The following is a 22,447-nucleotide window of genomic DNA, read 5'->3' as shown; positions in this document are numbered from 1 at the left end:
ACAGGGAGAAGAGCTCCTTTAGATAGGGTGGTCGGGGCAGTCCGGGGAGGTCTCCCAGGTGGTGACGGGTGAGCTGATGGGACGTCTAGGGGAAGAGCGAGCAAGCTCCGGTGACTAGTGAGGAAGGAGGAGTGTGACAGGGGCGGCATGGAGAGGTGGGTGAGGCAGGAGAGGACGTGGTCATGCTGGGCTTTGCAGGGCCTTCTAAGGAGCGTGAACTTTGTTCTCAGAGCAATGGGAAGCCTTTGAAAGGTTTGAAGCAGGGCGTGACATTGTCTGATCCTCTGCCTGGATGACTCCGCCTGCCAGGCAGAGAACGGATTGAGTGGTGGGAGGGATTGTGATGCTTGGCGACCTCTGGCTGTGACACCTGCCCCAGACCTGCTTCGAGGATGCCCTGCTGTGTCTGCTTAGGCCTTACTTGCCTTCCATATTCTCCTTAGCCCTATTCTGGGTCAGCAGCTCCAGGTTGTGCCGGAGTCCCCAGAAAGCACCAAGAATCTGGAGGCTGAGGACTGACTGGCTGGCCTGGGGAAAGGCTGGGTTGGAAGCCCACAGGTGGCAACCTGAGTGCAGGGACAGTGGGCGTGGGTGTGGCTGCCCTGCCTGCTTCCACCCCCGACACAGGGCAGTTCCCCACCCCCACCCCCACCCCTCATGGGGCTTTTGAATTAAAAAGTCTTAACTTTTTCTTTTAAATGGCAGCTCTGTGTACTGTACATGGTAATTAATACATTAGCATTTATGCAAAATACCATCACAGCCGGGCTGGTATGTCAGCTGCCTTCCTGAGCTGCAAAAATGTGAGCGCCCCGAGGTACCTCCGACAGGCCCCCGCCCCTAGCAGACAGCTCCGTTTGACCTGCACCATTCACTAACCTGTCTCGGGGAGCCTGTCTACACGCGCACATCTGTGTACGCCGGCCAGCATAAATGCTGCTTCACGAGAGTGTCTGTGGCATGCGTATGTGTCCTTGTGTGTGGATGCACACATGCTGCTTGCCTCTCTGAAAGCAGATACAAGGATGTCCTTGTACATGACACATGTGCTGCTTGTATAGACACAAGCGTCATCTACAAGGGCATCCTTGTGTCTCTGTGTGTGCCTGTGTTGGTCTGGGCATGAGTGCATATGAGTCTACGGTTTTATATGTGTACATCTCAGAATGTGTATGTATGTACATTTTTTGTTTTTGAGACAGAGTCTCGCTGTAACTCCCAGGCTGGAGTGCAGTGGTGCGATCTCGGCTCACTGTAACCTCCAACCTCCTGGGTTCAAACAATTCTCATGTCTCAGCCTCCCAAGTAGTGTCTTTGTATGTGTTTGGATATATCCATGTGCATTCTTATGCATGTCTCAATTTGCCTGTGTGTGTGTGCATGTGTGTGTGAAATGCTTGCTGGAGTGACTGTGAAATGAAGTTGTAGTACAGTGGAAAGAGCAGCTTCCTGGAGATGTGACATGCGTACTCTCTGGACCCTGGGCACCCTGCTGCTGAGGGGCTCACAGGGCAGGGGAGAGATGAGCCCATCAGTGGGCAGTGAGCACCCGGGTAACTGGGTGATGGTAGAGGCCAGCGCAGGGTGCTCCTTGGAACCTCAGTTGGCCCTGAGTAGGGGTCAGGGTGAGGTGGGTATCCTGGAGGGTGACTATGAGTTAGCCAGATGAGAAGTGGAGTCTGAAGTGCGCTGATGTGGCCCTGTGACAGCACCTGGCCCATTCGGAGAGGCTGGAGACCAGGAGCTCGTTGGCAGGAGTGGGGGTAGCTGGACTAGACTGCCAGGGCACGTATCCTGAGGGAAGCGGGACTCGCTGGAGGCCATCAAGAAGGACAGGGTCATGGTCAGAGTAGAAACATCGCTCTGCTTTCAAGGTGAGGAAGGACCCAGAGGGATATGCCAGGAGACAGAGACTGGAGCCACGGCAGCAGGGGGAAAGGAAAGGGATAGAATCAGAGGGTATTCCTGAGGCAAAATGAATAGTATCCAGAGACTGATTATACAATGAAGTGAGGGGAGGGAGAGGAAGAGGGAGGAGGGAGGAGCAGGAGTCGGGGGACATCCAGTTTGTGGCTCCAGAGATTGGATGGCTGATGAGGATTTTCATGGAGGCAATGAACACAGAAGGGGGAAGAGAATAGTTTCCTTTGGAGGGCGGGTGATGAGTTCTAGACATCTTGAGTTCATTCATTCATGCATTTATTCACTCATGTATATATACCATGTATCAGGCATTTGAGAAACCAAGATGAACGAGACAGAGAGACAGTGGAGTGTGGAAAGGATGACACAGGGGCTGGAGGGTGGGGCCTCTGTAGGAGAAGGGAGACAGCAGGGACCTGTCATGCAGAGGCCTGTGGGTGGGGTAAATAGGTTAACCTTTTAGGGAAGGCAGTGGGAAGGTATGGAAGGATTGTGCAAGTGTGGGGGCTGCCATGTCAGGTGTGTACATTAGGAAACCGTTCCTCTTCTTGCTTGTGCCCATTGTCAAGGGAGCCCTGGCTTTCTGATCTGTAAAATGGAACTGATGATCCAGGCTGTTGCCACACAATTGCACAGCTGTGAAGCAGATTAATGCTGGGTCCTGGTAACGTGTCCCTGCCCTCAAGGAGCTTACTGTCCAGTGTAGAAGCATGCTCAGAAACAGACACTACAATGTGGCAGATAATGTGATGTGGCCAGCACATAGTATGTGCTCAATAAATATTTGTTAAATAAGTGATTGATTGAATGGATAACAGCACAGGGATCTGTAGGAGCTGAGGGAGGCCTCTGACTCACCAGGGGGAGGAGGGGTTGAAAAAGACTTCCTGGCTGAGGTGCTGCCCAAGCTGGATGCTAAAGAATGAGTAGGAATTAGCCAGGGAAAGAGGAGGGGAGCAGCACAAAGGCTGGAGGTGGTGGAGGTGGGACGGGACATCACTTAGTGAGGCTGCAGCAGGAGCTGTGCAGTGAGGAGTGGAGGAGTGCAGTGGAATACAACAGAGGTCATCTCACAAAAGATCTTGAGTGCCAGGCCAAGGAGCTTAAGTTCCCCCCCCACCCCCATAAAGAACGTGGAACCACTGAAGGCTTTTGAGCAGAGGAGTGGCTGGTGTTTTCTAGAGAGCACTCTGGCCTCCTGGCAGGGAGGTTGGTGATGGATTCTTTTGTGGGATAATGGAGTCATTAGTTGGGGTAATGATCATGCTGCTGTACATCTTGGGTTTATCTTAAGGGGTAGGGCACCAAACTTTTTCTTTCTTTCTTTTTTTTTTTTTTTTTTGAGTGGAGTGTGGAAAGAATGACACAGGAGCTGGAGGGTGGGGCCAGCTCTTCTTTGAGATGGGGTCCTGCTCTGTTCCCCAGGGAATGCAGTGGTGCAATCATAGCTCACAGCAGTCTTGAACTCCTGGGCTCAGGGAATCCTCTGACCTCAGCCTCACAGGTAGCTGGGACTACAGGCGCGCATCCCTCTCCCACTCAGTGAATTTTTGTGTGTGTGTCTGTGTGTGTGTGTGTATTTTTTTGCTTTGGTAGAGACTGGGTCTTGCTCTTATAAACATCCCTGCAATGAACATCTAGATGCATATATCTTTGTGCATTTCATTGATTCATTCATGCTATGTTGCCCGGGCTGATCTTGAACTCCTGGCCACAAGTGATTCTCCTGCCTCAGCCTCCCAAAGTGTTGGGATTACAGACATGAGCCACTTTTTATAACTGTTTTAAAACATAGATTGAAGCATCCATAGACCAGGCAGTGGGAACCCTTGTTTCTACACCTTGCCCTGCTGTTCTCTGGCTCTGTGACCTTGGATTGGCCAAGTCACTTAGCTTCTCAGGGCTTTCGGTGGTCCTTGGGTAAGGAGACACAGTTAGAAAAAGGAAGGACATTGGGAAAAGCTTTGTGTCGCTTCATGGGATATAGGGTCCCCTTAGGGCACAGGAGGGACGCTGGGGTGGGGGGCAGCTGTCTTCCTTCTAACTTCTCCTCGACAGGAGGAGGAGGAGGGTGAGGACAAGGGCGAGCTCATGTATTTTCATGTCGTGGCCTCGACACTCAGCCCCTTAGTCCCAGCTCACAGAGGCTGGGAGGCTGCTCTGGGGTGGGCCGACCCCTCTCGCAAGCAGGCACTCTGCTATTGTTCAAAATGGAATTGGTCCCAGGAAGCTTGGAGCTTGCGAAAACCGCTATGAATTTTGCAAAACAGCTCTGAGGCGGTAAAGCATGTCAGAAAAATCAAATGCGGAAATCCCTATTTAGAAACCCCACTCTGGACAAGCATGGTGCGCCCGGAGGAAGGACTGGGTAGGGGAGGGGTATGGCCCTAGATGCCCCTCCCCTGTAGCCTGGGAGGGTGACCAGCAGAGCTAGGAGGGGAGACCCCTTGGCCCCAGCTTCTTTCCAACTTACCTGGTTTCCCAGATTTGAGCCCCTCGCTGAGCACCCCAACCTTTTCCAATGCACCTATACTTTTTTTTTCTTTTGAAAGCAGCTTTATCATTTTGTAAAAAAGGATACATATGCTCATTGCAAAAAATTCAGACAATATGGAAAAGTTCAAAGAAAAATGTAAAAACCACCTCAGATTTCACCAGCCAGAGATAACCACATAACATTTTGGTGAGCGTCCCTCCAGACTTCTCTCCTTGCATAAATATACACAAATAGATTTCACGTATGCAATTCCACCCCGAGTGAAATCAGACGACACATGCTGTTCTGTCACCTGTTTTTTTTCCCGCCCCACTCAGCAATATGTCATGGACATCCTTCATGTCAATTCATATAGATCCACCTCATGGTTTTAATGCCTGTATTATGTGTATGGATATACCAGTATCTGGATAAACCTCACTTTACTTACCCAGTCCCCAGCTGATGGAGATACATGTTTTTCCAATTATAAACATCCCTGCAATGAACATCTAGGTGCATATATCTTTGTGAGTTTCATTGATTCATTCATGCTACAGATGTTTTTCGAGTGTATTCTATGTACCAGCCCAATGCCAGGTGCTAGGCATAGGAATCATGAATAAAACAGACTTGGTCAGTCCCGGCTCTGGTGGAGTTAATGATGTAGCGAGGAGACAGGGTGTCTGGCCCCTGTCATCAGGGAAGATAGCAATTTTTTGCAATGAGCATATGTATTAAGCAGTTACACAGATAATTATCCAATTAGCAGTTGATCTGTAGTACGAAGGAAAAGTACACGTAGTACGAAGGAAACATACAGGCTATGAGAGAGTAAAACAACAGAAGGTAACCTGGGCTTGGGAGTCAGGGAGGGCTTCTCTGAGGAGGTGACATTCAGCTTGAAAGGTGAGTGGGCAAAAGGCAGAGTCAGGACGAAGAGGAAAAAGCACTGGTCATTGTGGGAGGGGAACAGCAAGAAGGTTTCACTCAGAGGAAACAGTATTTTCAATTAGGAACACACGAGAAATTCCTAAAAATGAAATTGCTGGGTCAGAGGGTAAGCACACTTTGCATTTTGTCACCTATTGTCAATTGCTTCCCACCAAGGTTTTACACATGTTCCATCCCGTAAAGGGTTCGCCACGAGGTTGTTGCGAAGGTTCAGCGGGAGAGCGAGCATGCAGGGTTAAGCATCGCGCTCTCACATAGGCAGTGAGCCGGCCACTGCTGTTGCCATTATTATTATAATTATCTTTGCCAATCGAATCGGTGAAAAATGATATCTCATCTTTGTTTTTAACCAATGTGTCTTTTTTTCGACTCCACAGGAAATTGAGCCCTTGAGGGGGAAATGAACCATCTTTCTTTCTTAAGCCACCTTTGTCAGAAACCTTCCTGTGCCCCTTGGGGAGGCAGGAAATGTCCAGGATCCCTGGTCCGCAGTCCCGTCCTCACAGGAGAGCCCCTGGGACTTAGAAATAACTCCAAGTCCACGTGGCTCTGGGCTTCCAAAGGCGAGTGCCAACCACAGAAGATAGAGAGGAGACGGGAGAGCGGTTTGGAACCTGCACAGGACGGTGTCGTCCCCGTGGGGAGGGGCAGGCAGAGAGGTGGGGGCCCTGGAGGCAGAGTCCCATGCCATTAGGAGTGCTTGGAGATCCCAGGTGCTCCTGGGTGATATTAATGCAGCTATATGAATATTAATAGCATGGCTATTAATATTAATGACAATAATAAACAAGTGTGAGGATTATTTTTAAAGAGGGCTGCTGCTCCAGCTGTTGCCTCCCTTCGTTAATAAGCTGCTGAGGTTCTCAGCTGTCCATTCCCCAGACCTCTGGCAAGACTCAGTGGCATCTTCATGACCTCTGTCTGGGTAGGGGCTGAGGCGAAAGAGCATTTCCAATGTTTTGGATGGAAGGAGAATCAATGCAGGAAACCCCGAGTTTCCGTCCAAGGAGGTCTGGGCCATGTGAGCTCTGTCCAAGGAGCTCAGGGCACGGGGCAAGGGAGGGATGAATTGGCTTGTGTATGGGAGCCAGGTGTGAGGACACTACTTCTTTCCCTCGAGGGGCCTGAGGCCCCAGCGTCTGCATCCCTGGAGGAGGCTGGGCCAGGGAGGGGGCTTGCAAGGGACCAATCTCTTGCAAAGGTGGTGAGAGGAATTACCCTGCTAAAGTGGTCATGAATTATAGAAAGGAAGAGTGGGGAGGAAGACCCAGAATATCATATGTGTAAATAAAGCAGAGTGGCAGCCAGACATGAAAGCCAGCCACCAAGCCCTTGCACCCACAGAGCCCCTTCTCCTGTGGCCCCACCTCCCGCCAAGTATCACCGCAAGTCACTTCCAACCTCCTTCTTCAAAGGATCTGTTAATACGTCAATGACGAAACATCTAAAGGGGAAAAATATTTCTCTGTATAGTTGGAGATAATTGTCCCAGGAAAAAAAAAACAACAAACCTTTAATTACAACTCACATGGAGAAAGCTTGATTTGTGGGCAGAGCCCAAATGCTGAGGAGCTGGATGTAAAATATTTGTAATATTTAGGGAACCTAGAGTTTTACATAAAAGTAAACAGCATTGCCTGAAGGCACAATTTCCAGCAACACAATAAAATGTGCAGTGAATTTATGGCGGCCATCCATTAGCTCTTACCAAGGCAACGTCGCCCCTATCTGTCGTCCATCATTATAATAGAGGGTTAATGCACCGAATTTACATAAAAAAGTCATATTGTCTGCATGAATTATTTACACTCGAAGCTGTTTTTACAGCTTGGTTTCAAGCTGGATTCTGGGAGAGATTCTGCCAGTAAATTACTCTGTGGAGACCTGGTTCTATAACTGTGCGCAGAGCCGGCAATGAAAAGAAAGGAAAATGGGCAGGCCCTGGCGGGTCGTTGGTGCCGACGTCTCTGGGGCGGGGGCTGGAGGCAGTGGTGGAGGCTTCTGGAGGTGGTTGGATGTTGCTGCAGATGGGTTTCTGCCTCTGGGCCTGTGGCTTCCCAGTTGCCGCCCAGCTGCCCGTGTGGCCAAAGCAAGTTTGGGCCCAGGGAACCACAGCAGTCCTCCAGAGGTGTCCGAGGGCTCTTGGTGACCGAAGTCTAAGGCCTGTTAGGGATCGGGGGATCCCTGCAGAGGGAGAGAAGCTGCCTCGAGTGTTGGAGCAGGAACCCAACTCAGCAGTGTGAGCAAGACCTATTATCCCCATTGTACAGATGGGAAGATGGAGGCCTCAAGAGGCACCAAATCAAGGGGCAGGAAGTCCATTCATCCCAGGTGGGCCTGGGGACTGTAGGAGGTACACGCACTTCAGACCTGGTGGGTGAGGGGGCTGGGGCGGAGCATCTTTGGCAGGACACGCAGAGAAAGAGGGTCCCTGTGCCTCATATCTCAGCCCTGATTGTTTGCCAGGACCTTTAGTTGATGGACGGCAGTTTTAGTGGTTGGGCTGGTGTGGGATGCACTGATTTGTGCTGCTGGGTTCTTAAATCTCTTCAGGTGTGGAGTACTGGGGAGAACTGCTCACGCTTCCAGGTGATGTGGAGTTACAGGGAGCTGGTTGTGCAGTGAAAAGACCTGGGTTTTTATTTCTATTTATTTATTTATTTGTGAGACGGAGTCTCGCTCTGTCACCCAGGCTGGAGTGCAGTGATGCCATCTCAGCTCGCTGCAACCTCTGCCTCTCAGGTTCAAGTGATTCTCCTGCCTCAGCCTCCTGAGTAGCTGGGATGATAGGCACCCACCACCATGCCTGGCTAATTTTTGTATTTTTAGTCGAGATGGAGTTTCACCGTTTTGGCCAGGCTGGTCTCAAACTCCTGGCCTCAAACGATCTGCCCATCTCGGCTTCCCAAAGTGTTGGAGTTACAGGCGTCAGCCACCGCCTGTATTATTTTTAATCCGGTGTCGGCTGTGTGGCCCTGGGTAAACTTTGGGCACTCAGTTTCCTCATCTGTAAAATGGGATTTCTAATCTCAACCCTGCTAGACTGTCTCAAAGGGATAGTGAGAGGCTCCATGGGATAAATTACTTGGGAGGTATGTGGTGTCGCAGAAGCAAGGCCACAGGTGACAGGGTCGGGAGAGGGAAGTGCTGAGGTGTGGCTGATAGAGGAACTTGAAAAAGAAGAGAGTGAAATGGACAGAGAGAGAGGTAAGGCCAGACAATCAGACACAGAAAGGTGAAAGAATCACAGAGACAGAGAGAGAGAGAGAGACAAAGAGCAAACCCACAGAAACAAAGAGAGAGAGAGACTGGGGTGTTGTGGGGAAGACGCTGCTCTCCAGGAGACTCAGAGGCAAGGTCGGGCTACTCACGGCTCAGAGTGCCTGGTGTCCTGCGGATGCCCTCCTGGCCAGTGAAGAGGTTGGCAGCGTGGGACCCGTGCCACCTCTTGCCTGGACCCTCTCCCTCCTTCCAGGCCAGGAAGTGCCTGGGCTTTTCTCTGGCCTGGAGCTTCCTGCCTCTTCTCCCTTGCTTTCCTTAAGCACAAGGAGGCCAGAGCCTAATGCCAGCACCCTTCCTCCTCCATCCCCCAGCACCTGGGACGGGCATGTGCTTGTCGCTGTCGCTGTGCTCTGGTCTCCCACTCCTGGAGCAGCCACAGCAGGTCCCAGGGGTCTGGAGACAACAAATGGCTCCCTGCTGATGGGCTGCCCGCCGCGTCCTGCCTGCCAGCCGGTCCCACTGCACACCGGCAGATAATCAAGTAGGGCAGGGGAACCTCTCCTGCCCACGGTGGTGTGATTTAAACCTCAACTTTGCTTTGCTTTCTTTCATCCCCTGGAGAAACAGGATTTAGATTCTAAATCTCTTTCTTCCTGAGAACATGCACATACACACAGGTGCACACACAGTTGCATATACACGTAAAGGTGTTACACAGCAAACTTGAATACTTACATACAAACACGTCTACCCATTTCTGCACCACACATGGACGCAGTCACGCACGACGCATCTGCATGCACAAACGGTTCTTGGCCACAGGTAAAGGCAGGAAGAGAATTTGTCAGTGGCTGGAACGGCTGTGATGTGTGAGGTGGGTGGAAGATGGTGAAGCGGACAAGGGATGCTGAAATTGCAAGAAACTCTCTAGACCTCACCCCACCTTGTTACATGGGAGAGGGGAATGAGGTGTGTGCTCTTGCATGCATGTGTGTGCCTGTGTGTGTGTCCCTGTGTGCAGGCGTGTGTATCTGTGAGTGCTTTGCAAGTGTGAGTTTGATGAATGCTGAGGTTGACAGTGTACGGACGGGGGAGTGTGTGCTGCACCGTGCTGGCCTTGGGACCGGACTCAGAATCGGACTGGTGTCCACAGCACCACTGCCATGCTGTGGGCAAGCTGTCACTCTTCTCTGGGCTCCAGCCTGGTTCCCCAGGGTTCTGCCAGTTCTGACTGTCTAGTTTCTCTGTGTGACCTTGAGGGTGAGTTTCTCCAAGGCTTGAATGAGCCAGGCGTGGGGTGTGCGTGTGTGTTTGATGAGCATTTGTGTGTTTATGCTGGGTACCTGTGTGTGCATGTTCATGTGTAGGTGTGTTGTAGGTATGTTTGTGCATGTGTTTTTGTCTGCATGTGGGCGTATTTGTGTGTTCAGGTGAGTGTACTTACAGCAGCGAGGGTGCCGTGTGCCTCTGTTTGTATTGTGAGTCTGTGTAGAGGCTGGTGTGAGCGTGTATGACAGTGAGCTTGGGAGGTGATCTGCGGGTGTTTGTTTGCCTAGTGGGAACGTTTGTAAGGGTGGGTATGGGAGGCTCCCCTTTCTTACTCCTCAGCTGGACACACTGTGTATTAATAGTTACTTCTTCTTCTTCTTTTTTTTTTTTGAGATGGAGTCTTGCTCTGTTGCCCAGGCTGGAGTGCAGTGGCATGAACTCGGCTCACCATGACCTTGGCTCACCATGACCTCTGCCTCCCGGGTTTAATCGATTCTCCTGCCTCAGCCTCCCAGGTAGCTGGAATTGCAGGCACCCACCACCATGCCTGGCTAATTTTTATATTTTTAGTAGAGATGGGGTTTCACCATGTTGGCCAGGCTGGTCTGGAACTCCTGACCTCGTGATTCGCCCACCTGGGCCTCCCAAAGTGCTGAGGTTACAGGCGTGAGCCACCACACCCCACCAGTAGTTACTTCTTTGTTTATGATTTCTCTCCCAAAACTAGACTGTAAACCCAATGAGGGTAGGAGTTTTACCTGTTTTGTTGATGGCTGTATCCCCACTATTAGATCAGTCCCTGGCACGTGGTGGTGTAGCGGATGTCCAAGAACATTCACTGAATGAATAAATGAATAACGTAATCACCCCCTTCAAGAGTTCCCTTAAGTGTCACTCTCTTGATCAGTGCTTACCACTCTACTTAAAATTGCTGCCTGCCCCTCCTCACAGCACTACAGTTCTTATGTTGTTCTCATTTTTCTTTTTTTATGTTACCTTCCAGTATAAGTGATTTACTAACTGTCATTTATTTTTATTTTTTGAGAGGGAGTCTCACTCTGTTGCCCAGGCTGGAGTGCAGTGGTGTGATCTTGGCTCACTGCAACCTCCGCCTCCCAGGTTCAAGCAATTCTCCTGCCTCAGCCTTCCGAGTAGCTGGGATTACAGGCGTGCACCACCATGCCTGGCTAAGTTTTGTATTTTTAGTAGAGACAGGCTTCACCATGTTGGCCAGGCTGGTCTCGAACTCCTGACCTCAGGTGATCCACCTGCCTTGGCCTCCCAGAGTGCTGGGATTACAGGCATGAGTCACCACGCCCGGCCTCATTTATTTTTTATGTACTAGCCTAAGTTTTTAAAATTGTTGGTATCTCTGTTAGGATGCAAGTCCTCACAAAGAGTGGAGCCTCTGTACCATTTGTCCACTGATGTCTTCCAGGTGCCTGGCGGCGCTTAATCGGTATTTACTGAGTGGGTGGATGGGCTTCCCTGTGTCATGAGGGCATGAGTGGGCTTTCGAAGTGTTCTGTGTGAATATGCTTATAAAGTGAGTGTTTGTAGGTGCGTCATAGTCAAAGACTGCATTTTTTTTTTTTTTTTTTGAGACGGAGTCTTGCTCTGTCACCCAGGCTGGAGTGTAATGGTACGATCTCGGCTCACGGCAACTTTCACCTCCTTGGGCTCAAGCCATTCTCCCACCTCAGCCTCCTGAGTAGCTGGGATTACACATGTGAGTCACCACACCTGGCTCATTTGTTGGTATTTTTGGTAGAGATGGGGTTTTGCCACTTTGCCCAAGCTGGTCTTGAGGTCCTGATGAGCTCAAGTGATCCACCCACCTTGGCTTCCCAAAGTGCTGGGATTACAGGAGAGGGCCACTGTGTGGGCCAGGACTGCATTTTTAATGATGTGGGTGACTGTGTTTGATGATGTGGGTAACTGTGTCTTTTGAGGCCCTAGGGGCAATTCTCTGATAGAGGCTTCAGGTTCGGGGCATCCTGCTTGGGTATTGTCAAAGGTTTGCAAACAGAACCATGAAGGGCTTCCCTGGGAATCTCTAGGAATCTTTCCCTTGATGGGCTACACACCTGGTAGCCATAGGCCTGAGCCCTATCCCTGGCAGCCTCCTGGGTCCACCCTTTCCTTTTCCCTTGGGCACATATGGGCCTCATGCTTAGGAAATTCCCTCACCCTGCAGCACAGTCTGAGCCTGGGGCTGGGAGGCTTCAGGAGAAGGGCAAAGGCTGGTGATCAGTGCTGGAGGACACCCACATGGGCAGCAGCTGGCTGGACATTCTGGGAAGAGGGGCCTTGGGGTGCCACTTGGGTGGGGTAGGATCCTGGCATCAGGGATTCAGGAGGCAGTAGTCAGTTCAGAGGCATCAGGATTTGGTGGCAGGTGGCTAAGCCCTGATGAGGGGTTGGGGAAGGGGGTCCAAGCTGGCCCTATGCTTAGGCTGTGGGGGGTCAGGGGCCCAGGCATCAAAGAGTTTAGGGAGTGATGTGGTTGTGGGGGCCAACACGAAGAGCCCATTGTTTCAGTCTTCAGGGAATGGTGGGATCTGTGCCTCCATTCAGTCCTGTTTAACATGAAGGTGGTGGGCACAGAGCAGCTGGGAGGTGGGCACAGAGCGGCTGGGAGGTGGACACAGAGTGGCTGGGTGGTGGATGCAGAGCGGCTGGGAGGTGGGGCTGGGGAGGCTATCCTGTGGATGACAGTGTCAGGACCCAGAAGGCACTCAACCAAGTGATACTTGGGGCTGAGGCTAAAAGACACATGCAGCAAGGCCAGAGACAAAATGCCCCCTTAGGCCAGCATTAGGAAATATTCTCTAGTGCGTGAGTGGTGGTCAGGGTCAGACAGCTGCACTCATGTTTCACCCTCTCCAGCTGTGTGACCTGGGGAGGGTTATGTAACCTCTCTGAACCTCAGTTTCCTCATAGGCACAATGCAGATACTTTCAAAAAAAAAATCTCAGAGTGAGATTGGAAGGATCAAGCCGTCATTACTACTGTTCTTATTGTTATTTTAAAAACTGTACAGGTCCAGGAAGGAAGGACTGCCTCGACAGGACTTCAGACAAAAAAGATCCAGGGTTTTGGCTGATCTCAAAGTAGGATAAGGGTCTAATATGGATGGTGAAATCTGTGGCATACAAAAGAACGCAGTGATCCCTGGAGCCAACATGGGTTCACCAAGACCGGGCACAGCTCTTCAGTTCTGGACAGCTTAATGACTCGTGGGTAAAGAAAACGAGCCAGCATGGGTGGAGAGGAATCTGTGATTTATTGAGCACCGACTGTGTGCTGGGTACTTCACACACATGGTTTTATTTCATCCTCACAAGCTTGTGCCCTGGATGCGACTATCTCCATTTTACTGAGGAGACACTGGGTCTCCCGGAAGTGACTTGCCCGAGGTGGGTGGAGCTGGGATTCAAACCTGGGTCTGTCTGACCCTTTCTGCCATATCACACTGCCTCCTAAGATGTGGGGTAGAGTCTCTTTCCCTCTTGAGGACATGAGGTATGTCTGAGAGGGCACAAAGCGGGTTCCCACTGAGCCTAACTACAGCCATGAAATGTTCACATAAGCAGAACCGGGTCCATCCACAAAAGGCCTGTAGACACTTCCATGGCACTGGCCACCCTGCTTTTGACAAATCTATGCCAAGGACCTAGAAGAAGACATGCAGGGTGCAGACCTCTCAAAGTTGGAGGTGGTAGAAAGCTCTAAGGGACAGAGAAAATCTCAGCAGAATCAGGATTTAGAAAGATCTCAACAGGCTGGCAACAGGCTGGCGTGGCAAGGTGAATTTAGCATGAGGAAATAACACAGGGAAAAATGCTGAGGCCCATCTTGACTACAGGAAAAACTGTAGAAGGGATGGCAGCTCATGAGAAAGATTTAGAAGCTCAAGTGCTGGTAAGTTCAGTGTGAGTCAGTCGGCTACATTAATAGAGGTGTGGGGTTTGGGACAAGGGAGGGGAAGCTCTCTCTAGCCTCAGTTTACTCTCTGCCTAGGGGCAGTTTCTAGTGTACATATTTGAAGATCATGTGCTATTTTCTGTTTTTCCAGTTCTCTCCCTGTCTTTTCAAGTCCTTAGGGGAGGCAGAGTCCTTTCGGAGTTTGACCCTTGGATTCCACCCAGAGCAGCTTCCAAAATGACACCTCTGAAGGTGGGAAAGACACTGCAGATTCTCTGGGTTTTTGTTTGAGGTCTGTCTTGGATTTGTCCTTTATGCCCAGTTACCATCAGTCAAGGGAGAAGAAAGTGCTGGTCTCCGAATGTTCTGGAACGAGGAGAGCTCCTGGTTCCCTGGTTCCCGCTGGCCAGGTGTACCCACTCCTTTTCCAGCTGTCTCCTTCCCTTCTTAGAGCCCTTTCCTGGTGGTCAGTGGCTTGCCAGGGCCTGGCCAGACTAGTTTTCTTATGCTGGAGGTGGGGCAGGAGGAGGGAGCCTTGCAGCTGCTCACACTGGGGCTGGATCTCCTCTTGAGCTGGGATGTCACCTGCCAAGCTGAATTCGGCACAGGAAGCTCCTGGCTGGAAGACGCGCTGTTTAATTTGGAGATTCTGTTCCACTCTGAAAAGCGCTTCTCCTGGCAGCTGCAGCGAAGTGAAGCTGTTGAGCTTCCCTCTCTTATGCCAGAATCACAGCCACTTTTTCCTGAGAAAGACACAGAGCTACACGCATTTTTACTCATTAAATACTTTTCTTCCTCTTAAATCTGTTTTTGTCATTTTTTTTCACGTGAATGGAAAAATAAAACGAGTGATATTGAAATAAACAAGGCGTTTGTGATGGGAAGGTTAAAGCAGATTGTTGGGGGTGGGAAAGGGGGTTGGAAACACTCCACGTTTCTGCATGCGGGCTGTTCATAGCCTGATGAGGACGAGAGTGAGAGAAAGTATTCATGAGGCTGCCCCTCTTCCAGCCCAGAGGAGTCAATTTCTCCAAGCGTCTTGGGCTTCAGTGAGAAAGGCAATGGAGAAGGGAGCTCTCATTTAATAGGGCCACCAAGGGCTAGGCCTGTAATATGGGTGAGCTCATTCAGTCCTCATAGCAACCCTGGGTGGTAGGACCTATTTTATAGATAAGGAAGGTTGAGGCGCAGATGAGTTAAGGTCAACCGCTCAGGGCACACGGAGCTGGGATTTGAGCCTCAATCTGGCTGACCTCTGACGCATGCTTTTTTTGGCTATACTTTGCTACCCTGGGCAGTTGTGTATTGAGTTGGGGGATGTGAAGGGAGGAGAAGAAAGAAGATGAAGAGACACCAGCCAGCCTTGAGGAGTGGACATCTTACCTGGTGAAAATGAACAAGACACTGACCGCATGTGAGTGAACTAAGCCCTGGTTGCTGGGCTCCGGCAAATATGGGTGGTTTGGGGAAGGGTATGTAAGAGTGGGTGTGGAGGGATTTGGCCTGATAATGACGGTAGGCTTCTTGGAGTTAGAGGGCCCTGGAAGTTGAGTGGCATTGAGGGAGCAGGCTTACAGTGTCCTGGGCAAAGGCGGGAAAGGTGTGTATATGGCTCAGGTGAGAGGAGGCGAGTCTGAGTGGGGTGGTGAGGGTTGTGGTGAGAATATCCTTGTTGGCAGAGGAGGATCAGGTTGGAAGATGCAGTGCAAAGAAAGCCCTGAGCTGGGAAGCAGGTGCCTGGTTCTTGTCCTGGCTCTGCCATTGATTTGCTGTGTGATCTTGGGCTAGTCCTTTTTCCTCTCTGGTGTCCAATTTTCTGTCTGTAAAGTGGTGGAATTGGACAAAGGATCCCTAAGGACGTTTGCGGATCCTAAGGAGAAAGAAGGTGACTCTGGTATCCAGAGGGCCTTGAATATCAACACTTGGCATTAGAATCATGAAATTTTAGGACTAAAAGGGTCTCCAGGAATCATCTACTTAAACTATCTTCCTTTACATTCTAAAGGATGAGTAGGAGCTATCAGGCAAAGGAAAGCAAAAGATGGAAGAGGGAGAAGAGGGCATTCCAGGAAGGAGGCACAGTGTGAACAAAGGCATGGATAAGGCACGGTGCAGTGAACATTAAGCAGGTTGATGTTGAAGAATAAAGACCAATGTGGCCAGGTGCAGTGGCTCACATCTGTAATCCCAGCATTTTGGGAGGCTGAGATGGGTGGATCACCTGAGATCACGAGTTCAAGACCAGCTTGGCCAACATGTATTTTGTCAAAATACAAAATTTAGCTGGATGTGGTGATGCACCTGTAATCCCAGCTACTTGGGAGGCTGAGGCAGGAGGATTATTTGAACCTGGGAGGCAGAGGCTGCAGTGAGCTGAGATGCCACCACTGCAGGCCAGCCTGGGTGACAGTGAGACCCTGTCTCAAAAAAAAAAAAAAAAAAAAAAAGACCAATGTGAGGTGTGGGGGGAGGTGTGTCATCAGTTTGGAGAGGGAGATGGGGCCAGACCTCGGGAGGACTAAGGGGCTTTGATTCCATCCTTTGGGTAATGGGGACTCATTGAAGCCTTGGGATGACATGCTCAGAGGTAGAATTTTGAAAGATCAGTTTGGCAGCTTTGCTGATCATGGATTTGACAGGGGCTGGGAGAAAATACAGGCCAAGGATGCATGCTAACAAGACCGGTTGGGAAGCTCAGCAGGAGGTGGTGACGGTCCCAGCCAGGATGGCAGAGTGAGGATGCTGAGGACAGCACCTGTTGATGAGGTATTTGGGAAGGGGAATACATAGGACTTGTTGGTTGATTGGACATGGGGAGTAAGGATGAGCAAAGAGACAAGGACTCTCAGGCTCTGGCTTGGTGATATTCACTGAGACGGGACACACAGGAGGAGAGAGGGACTTTTTGGGAACGAGGATGAGCTGAGTTTCAGATTTGGTGAGTCTGAGGTATCAATGGAACAGCAGGTAATGGCTCATTCATTCATTCATTCTTTACTGAGCGTTTGCTATGTGCCAGCCATGCCTGGATATTGCCTTTCTGTAGCTGTTGGTCTAGAGGGGCGTTCAAAAAGTTCTTTCCTACACTGAATACTGAGCTGCTGAACTTTTACCCACTGGCCTTCTGCCTTTCAGGACTTCACTGGAGTCTACCTTCCTAGAGAGATCAGAGATCAGTGATCGTGGTTCCCTGCATCATCTTTGTTTCTGGGACCATGGAGCTGTGGAGCAAATGTGGACTTTAGAAAATTATAAAGGCGTGGATTTCAGCCTGAACACCATTTTGTATGATCTCATTTGTTGTGAGTTTAACGAAACCTTTTTTTGTTTGTTTTTTTCAGATGGAGTTTTGCTCTGTTGCCCAGGCTGGAGTGCAGTGGCACCATCTTGGCTCACTGCAACCTCTGCCTCCGGGTTCAAGTGATTCTCCTGCCTCAGCCCCCAGGTAGCTGGGATTACAGGTGTGTGCCACCACACCTGGCTATTTTTTTGTATTTTTAGTAGAGACAGGTTTCATCATGTTGGCCAGGTTGGTCTCCAACTCCTGACCTCAAGTGATCTGCCCGCCTCAGCCTCTCAAAGTGCTGAGATTACAGGCGTGAGCCACTGCGCCCAGCCTAACAACACCTCTTTTATAGACAGTAGAGTGCTGGCGTTGGTTCCTACTGGCTAACAGAACCAAACAAGGGCATCTCTGCCCCATTCTGCATGCATTGGCATCCCATTGGTAGCTTGAAATTGACCATTGTGGGAGTATTTACACAGCAGAAATTGGCAAATGCTACAAATGAGGACTCCCTTTTTCTTTCAAAAAGCCGGTTGGTAAATGTTTATTGCATATAGAATTATGGCTTGGATAATGGACGTAGAGCCCCTGGCACATGGCACCCAGATATATACACATTGCTTAGCACACAGTGGGCACCTAATAAGTGTGACTACCTTTTCCTTTGACGTTTCCTCTCTGTGGGAAAACTGTTGCTTTATTTGCTCGTGATAACAAGTTCCCTTCCTCCAGGGCCTGCTCTGCTCTTTTCTCAAACAGCATGGTCCCAAGTGAAGCTGCCACCTCCTTACTCCTCTTGGCCTTCGCAGTGGGATAGAGTCAAAAGGATGGGGCTTTTGGAGTCTCAGGAGACTAAATTTGAATCTTGGCGCTGCCTCCTACTAGCTACGTAATGACCCTGGGCAAGAAATATAATCATTCTGAGCCTCAATTAAGTCACCTGTGAACTGGGGATGGGCATGCCTCCCTCATTAAGTTGTTGTGAAGATGAAATGAGGTAATGGGTACACGAGGGCCTGGCATTGAGGCGGCAGTTTCAGTGCGCGCTTGGCCCATGCTGGTCTCCTTCCCCTAAAACGTCCAGTGTGGTCTTGGGAGAACAGCTTTGACGGTGGGGTGTGGGGTGGGGGAGGAAGGAATTGGGGCTGCAGCCTTGGGAAGGATGGTTCCTGGTGGAACATGTAGGTCGAGAGAGGCTGTGGGCCATAGGACCTTCCAAATGTATGCCGAGTGCAGTGGAAGGGAACTCCCCCGGCCACAGTTCACGCTTCCAGGCCCTCACCTGCAGATCTGCAGAGAAACTCCTGTCGGCAGCTCGGCTCGTGGGTTTCTGGGGCAGCTGTGGCAGCCTGGGCTGCCCTGATTTACCACCCCAGCCCCAAGCAGATTAAATCACCCAGAGTCATTTGAATTTTACCTGGCCTTGTCGCACAAATCTTAGAAACTGCTGTCTGGCAAGAAAACTTTCCCTGTGCTTTTTGGAGGAAGGCTAAGAGCTCTAGAAATTGAGGTGAAGTGGAAAAGGGAGGTGGTTCCAGGGGGGTTTCTGCATCTTAGGGTCAGACCAAAGTTGTGGGTTAGAGGAGGGATTGTGGTGGTGGTGGTGGTGTGTGTGTGTGTATGTGTGTGTGTGTATGCGTGTGTGTGAAATTGCTGCAAAGGCCTCTGGGACAATGTCATTTCTGGCTGTGTGACATAGGGCAAGTCCCTTAACCCCTCTGAGTCTCACGGGACTGTTCTGAAGGCCAAAAGGGCTGGCTTGTGTAAACTGTTTTGTAGCCCTCAATCATGTCTGTGATTACTAATTAGAAAGATGAGACAAATTGAGACAAATGACTATTTAAATAAATTATATCTGGCAGTGGTTACTGTGTGTCAAGCAGAGTAAGAGCGCGAGGAGCCCAGTGGAGGGGCACGTTGGCAGAGGTCTGGGGCTTGGCATGGACCTTAAAGGAAGCCTACGTCCCAGAGAAGTGAAGTGGAAGAGGTTGGAGTGCAAGTGAGGTTGTCGACACCATGTCTGTCTCCATCAGTGTGTGTGGCTCTGAGGATGGGTCCTGATTGGCTTAGCCAGTTCAGATATTGCCCCCTTCTCTGACCTTGGCACACTGGGTGGTTCCAAACCAGTCATACATATATTCCCTTTAGTCACTGGGATTGATTCAGATTGGCCCCATCAGACAAACACTCAGGGTTTTTGTGAGATGGCTGGGGAAACACATCTAACCTCTCTATCTGGATGTGAATGAGGAAACAGGTGGCCCTGTTTCTGGCAGGCATCTGGTGACTAGGAGCACTAACCCGAGAATGTCACCAACATATGGAGGTGGGAAGAACCTGGAAAATCACAGAAAAATGGAGTCCCATTCCCAGTCAAACTGTGCCTGATGTCTGTTGCATCTGGAGTATTACATGAGCTAATAAATCCACTTTATGAAGCCAGTTTGGATTTCATTTCTGTGTTACTTGCAACATAAAAGCTGATACAGGGGCTGATGGAGGGGTCTGAGTAGGGAGCCGAGAGCCGAGTTGGTATTAGGCAGCCATGAATGAGGAGACCCTGGAGGTAGGAGGAAAGGGTGGGTGGGGGTGCGTTGTGGAGTGAAGGTGGCTGGGGCCTACAGGAAATGAGACTGGAAGGAAGCTTGGAGTTGAATAATGGAAGGACTCAGGTGCAAGGTTAAGAATTTGGGCTTGATTTTTGTAGGCAAGGGAGAGTAGCTTCAGATTTGTGAGCAGAGGAAGGGAAGGGATAAGTGATGTGAAAACAGTGATATTTTGGGAAGATCAACGTAAGAGTGGGATATATATATATATATATATATATATGTATATGTATATATGTATATATTGGATTGAAAAGAGAAATTGGGGGCTGAGGCTTTAAAAATTATCATTTATGGATGCTACACATAATTCATGTATTATCTCACTTAATCCTTAAAAGAGCCTCCCCTACCCAACCCCCTTTTTTTTAAGCTGAGTTTTCAAAATCTTGAGTAGCTTGACTAGACCATATAATTAGCAAATGGTGGAGTCAGGACTTGAACACAGGTCGTCTGACTTCAAACTGTGTATCCTTATTCACCACATTTATGGTAACACAGATGACAAATTAGGATGGGTTAGATAAGATAGTGGCTACACAGGTAGAGAGAATGGAACAAGAGACATTAGGGTTGGTGAAATTCTAGACATTTTGTCATTAAAGTCAGAAACCAAATCAGGATAACTGTTGTTATCAGTGTTTAGAAAACACTTTTCCAAAAGTGCTTGGCATTGCAATTAGATAAGAAGATGAAACAGAAAGTATAAACGTTGAGAGAGAGGAGCAAATAATCATAGTTTTCAGATAAGATGATTATTTATCTGGAAAACTCAAGACAATATTCTGCAAAACAATAAAAAAAAAAAACAGAGCTCAGTAAAATGGCCAGTAACAAAGCAATCTACACAACTATCAGCTTTTCTATTTATAAAATGACTATTTAGAAAGTAAAATAAAAGCCCCCATCCATACTGTAAAACACAAACAAAAACACAAAGTGCCCAGAAATAAACTTTACAAAAAGTGTGTAGAATTACATGAAGAAAATTCCTCTGAGTTTGAATAAATATGGTACATACCTAGTTCTTGGGTAGAAAGATTTAATACTTTAAGGATGCCAATTCTCCTAAACAAAGGTGTGAAATTAAGATAATCTAATCAAGATCTCAACAGGATTAAAATTTTTTTTGACAAAACAATTGTGAAGCTAATCTGGAAGAATATCAGCAATGAGAATAAGGAAAATACCAAAAAAGAAAAATGGTGAATATTTACTCTATCAGGTATTAAAATGTTTTATAAAGGTACCATATAATTAAAATTCTTATATAAGAATAGGCAGATCATTGAGACAGAATAGAGTCTAGAAATGGACCCAAATATTTAAGGGTTTTTTTGTTTGTTTTAGGAACAGAGTCTCGCTTTGTTGTCCAGGCTGGAGTTTAGTGGCGTGGTCTTGGCTCACTGCAGCCTTGCCTTCCCAGGCTCATGTGATCCTCCCACCTCAGCCTCCTGATTAGCTGGGACTATAGGTGCACACTACCATGCCCAGCTACTTTTTTGTATTTTTTTGTCAGATGGGGTTTACCACACTGCCCAGATTTGTCTCAAACTCCTGGGCTCAAGTGATCTGCCACCTTGGCCTCCCAATGTGCTGGGATTATAGGCATGAGCCATTGCACCCAGCCTTAAGGTATTTTTTTTTTTTTTTTTTGAGATGGAGTCTTGCTCTGTTGCCAGGCTGGAGTGCAGTGGCCCAATCTCGGCTCACTGCAACCTCTGCCTCCTGGGTTCAAGCGATTCTTCTGCCTCAGCCTCCTGAGTAGCTGGGACTACAGGTGTGTGCCACCACACCCGGCTAATTTTTGTATTTTTAGTAGAGATGGGGTTTCATCATGGCGAGGATGGTCTCGATCTCTTGACCTTGTGATCCGCCTGCCTTGGCCAAGGTATTTTTATATGATAAAACAACATTTTAATTGAGTTGGGAAAATACGGGCTATTTTATAAATGGTGTTGGGATAATGGGCCAGCCATCACAACACTCCTTATTGGGGTGAGAACTCTCTGACTTGATCTAATAAGCTCAAGCCATGAAGACCATGTGGCATAAATATGAGTGAATATTTTGATCATCTTAAGAAGGGGAAGGTTCTTCTAAGTATGATATTCAGAAATCATAAAAGACTGATAAATTTGACTATATGAAAATTAAACATTTAAATACCTTAAAGAACATTATAAGAAAAATTTAAAGAGGATATATATATATATAAAATAGACGAAAGCTTAATCTTTTTTTTTTTTTTTTTTTTTTTGAGATGGAGTCTTGCTCTGTTGCCCAAGCTGGAGTGCAATGGCATGATCTTGGCTCACTGCAACCTCCAGCTCCTGGGTTCAAGCGATTTTCCTGCTTCAGCCTCCCAAGTTATTGGGACTACAGGTGTGTGCCACCACGCCAGGCTAATTTTTTGTATCTTTGGTAGAGATGGGATTTCACCATGTTAGCCAGGTTGGTCTTAATCTCCTGACCTTGAGATCTGCCTGCCTTGGCCTCCCAAAGTGCTGGGATTACAGGCATGAGCCACCATGCCTGGCCAAGTTTAATCTTATTTCTAATGTACAAAGAGTTCTTACAAATCATTAGGAAAAGAAATATCTCATTAGAAAAATGGGCAAAGGACATGAACAGGCAATTCACAAAGAAAATAACTACGAACACCTGAAAAAACAAAAGACATTTCTTTTTTCTCTCCCTATAATCTCAGCAGTGCCAATAGAAACAAGCATCACTTGCCTTCTGTTGATCTGGCCAAACATTAAGGTTGACAAAACCTAGGGT

The 22,447-nt window shown here is 48.8% G+C and overlaps 1 long non-coding RNA gene across 1 annotated transcript in view; it reads left to right on the top strand.

Moving 5' to 3' along the window:
* Window positions 1-22,447, top strand: part of LOC119468382 — a 74,968-nt gene that overhangs the window by 42,337 nt on the left and 10,184 nt on the right. The window contains exons 2-4 of the long non-coding RNA XR_005197053.1: window positions 13,944-14,023; window positions 15,070-15,185; window positions 17,113-17,232. This is a non-coding gene — a long non-coding RNA (uncharacterized LOC119468382). The remainder of the gene's footprint in view (window positions 1-13,943; window positions 14,024-15,069; window positions 15,186-17,112; window positions 17,233-22,447) is intronic.

The sequence above is a fragment of the Cebus imitator genome, unplaced genomic scaffold (genome assembly GCF_001604975.1).
Source record: "Cebus imitator isolate Cc_AM_T3 unplaced genomic scaffold, Cebus_imitator-1.0 Scaffold420, whole genome shotgun sequence".
NCBI lineage: Eukaryota > Metazoa > Chordata > Mammalia > Primates > Cebidae > Cebus > Cebus imitator.
This window is presented reverse-complemented; position numbering and strand designations above follow the sequence as displayed.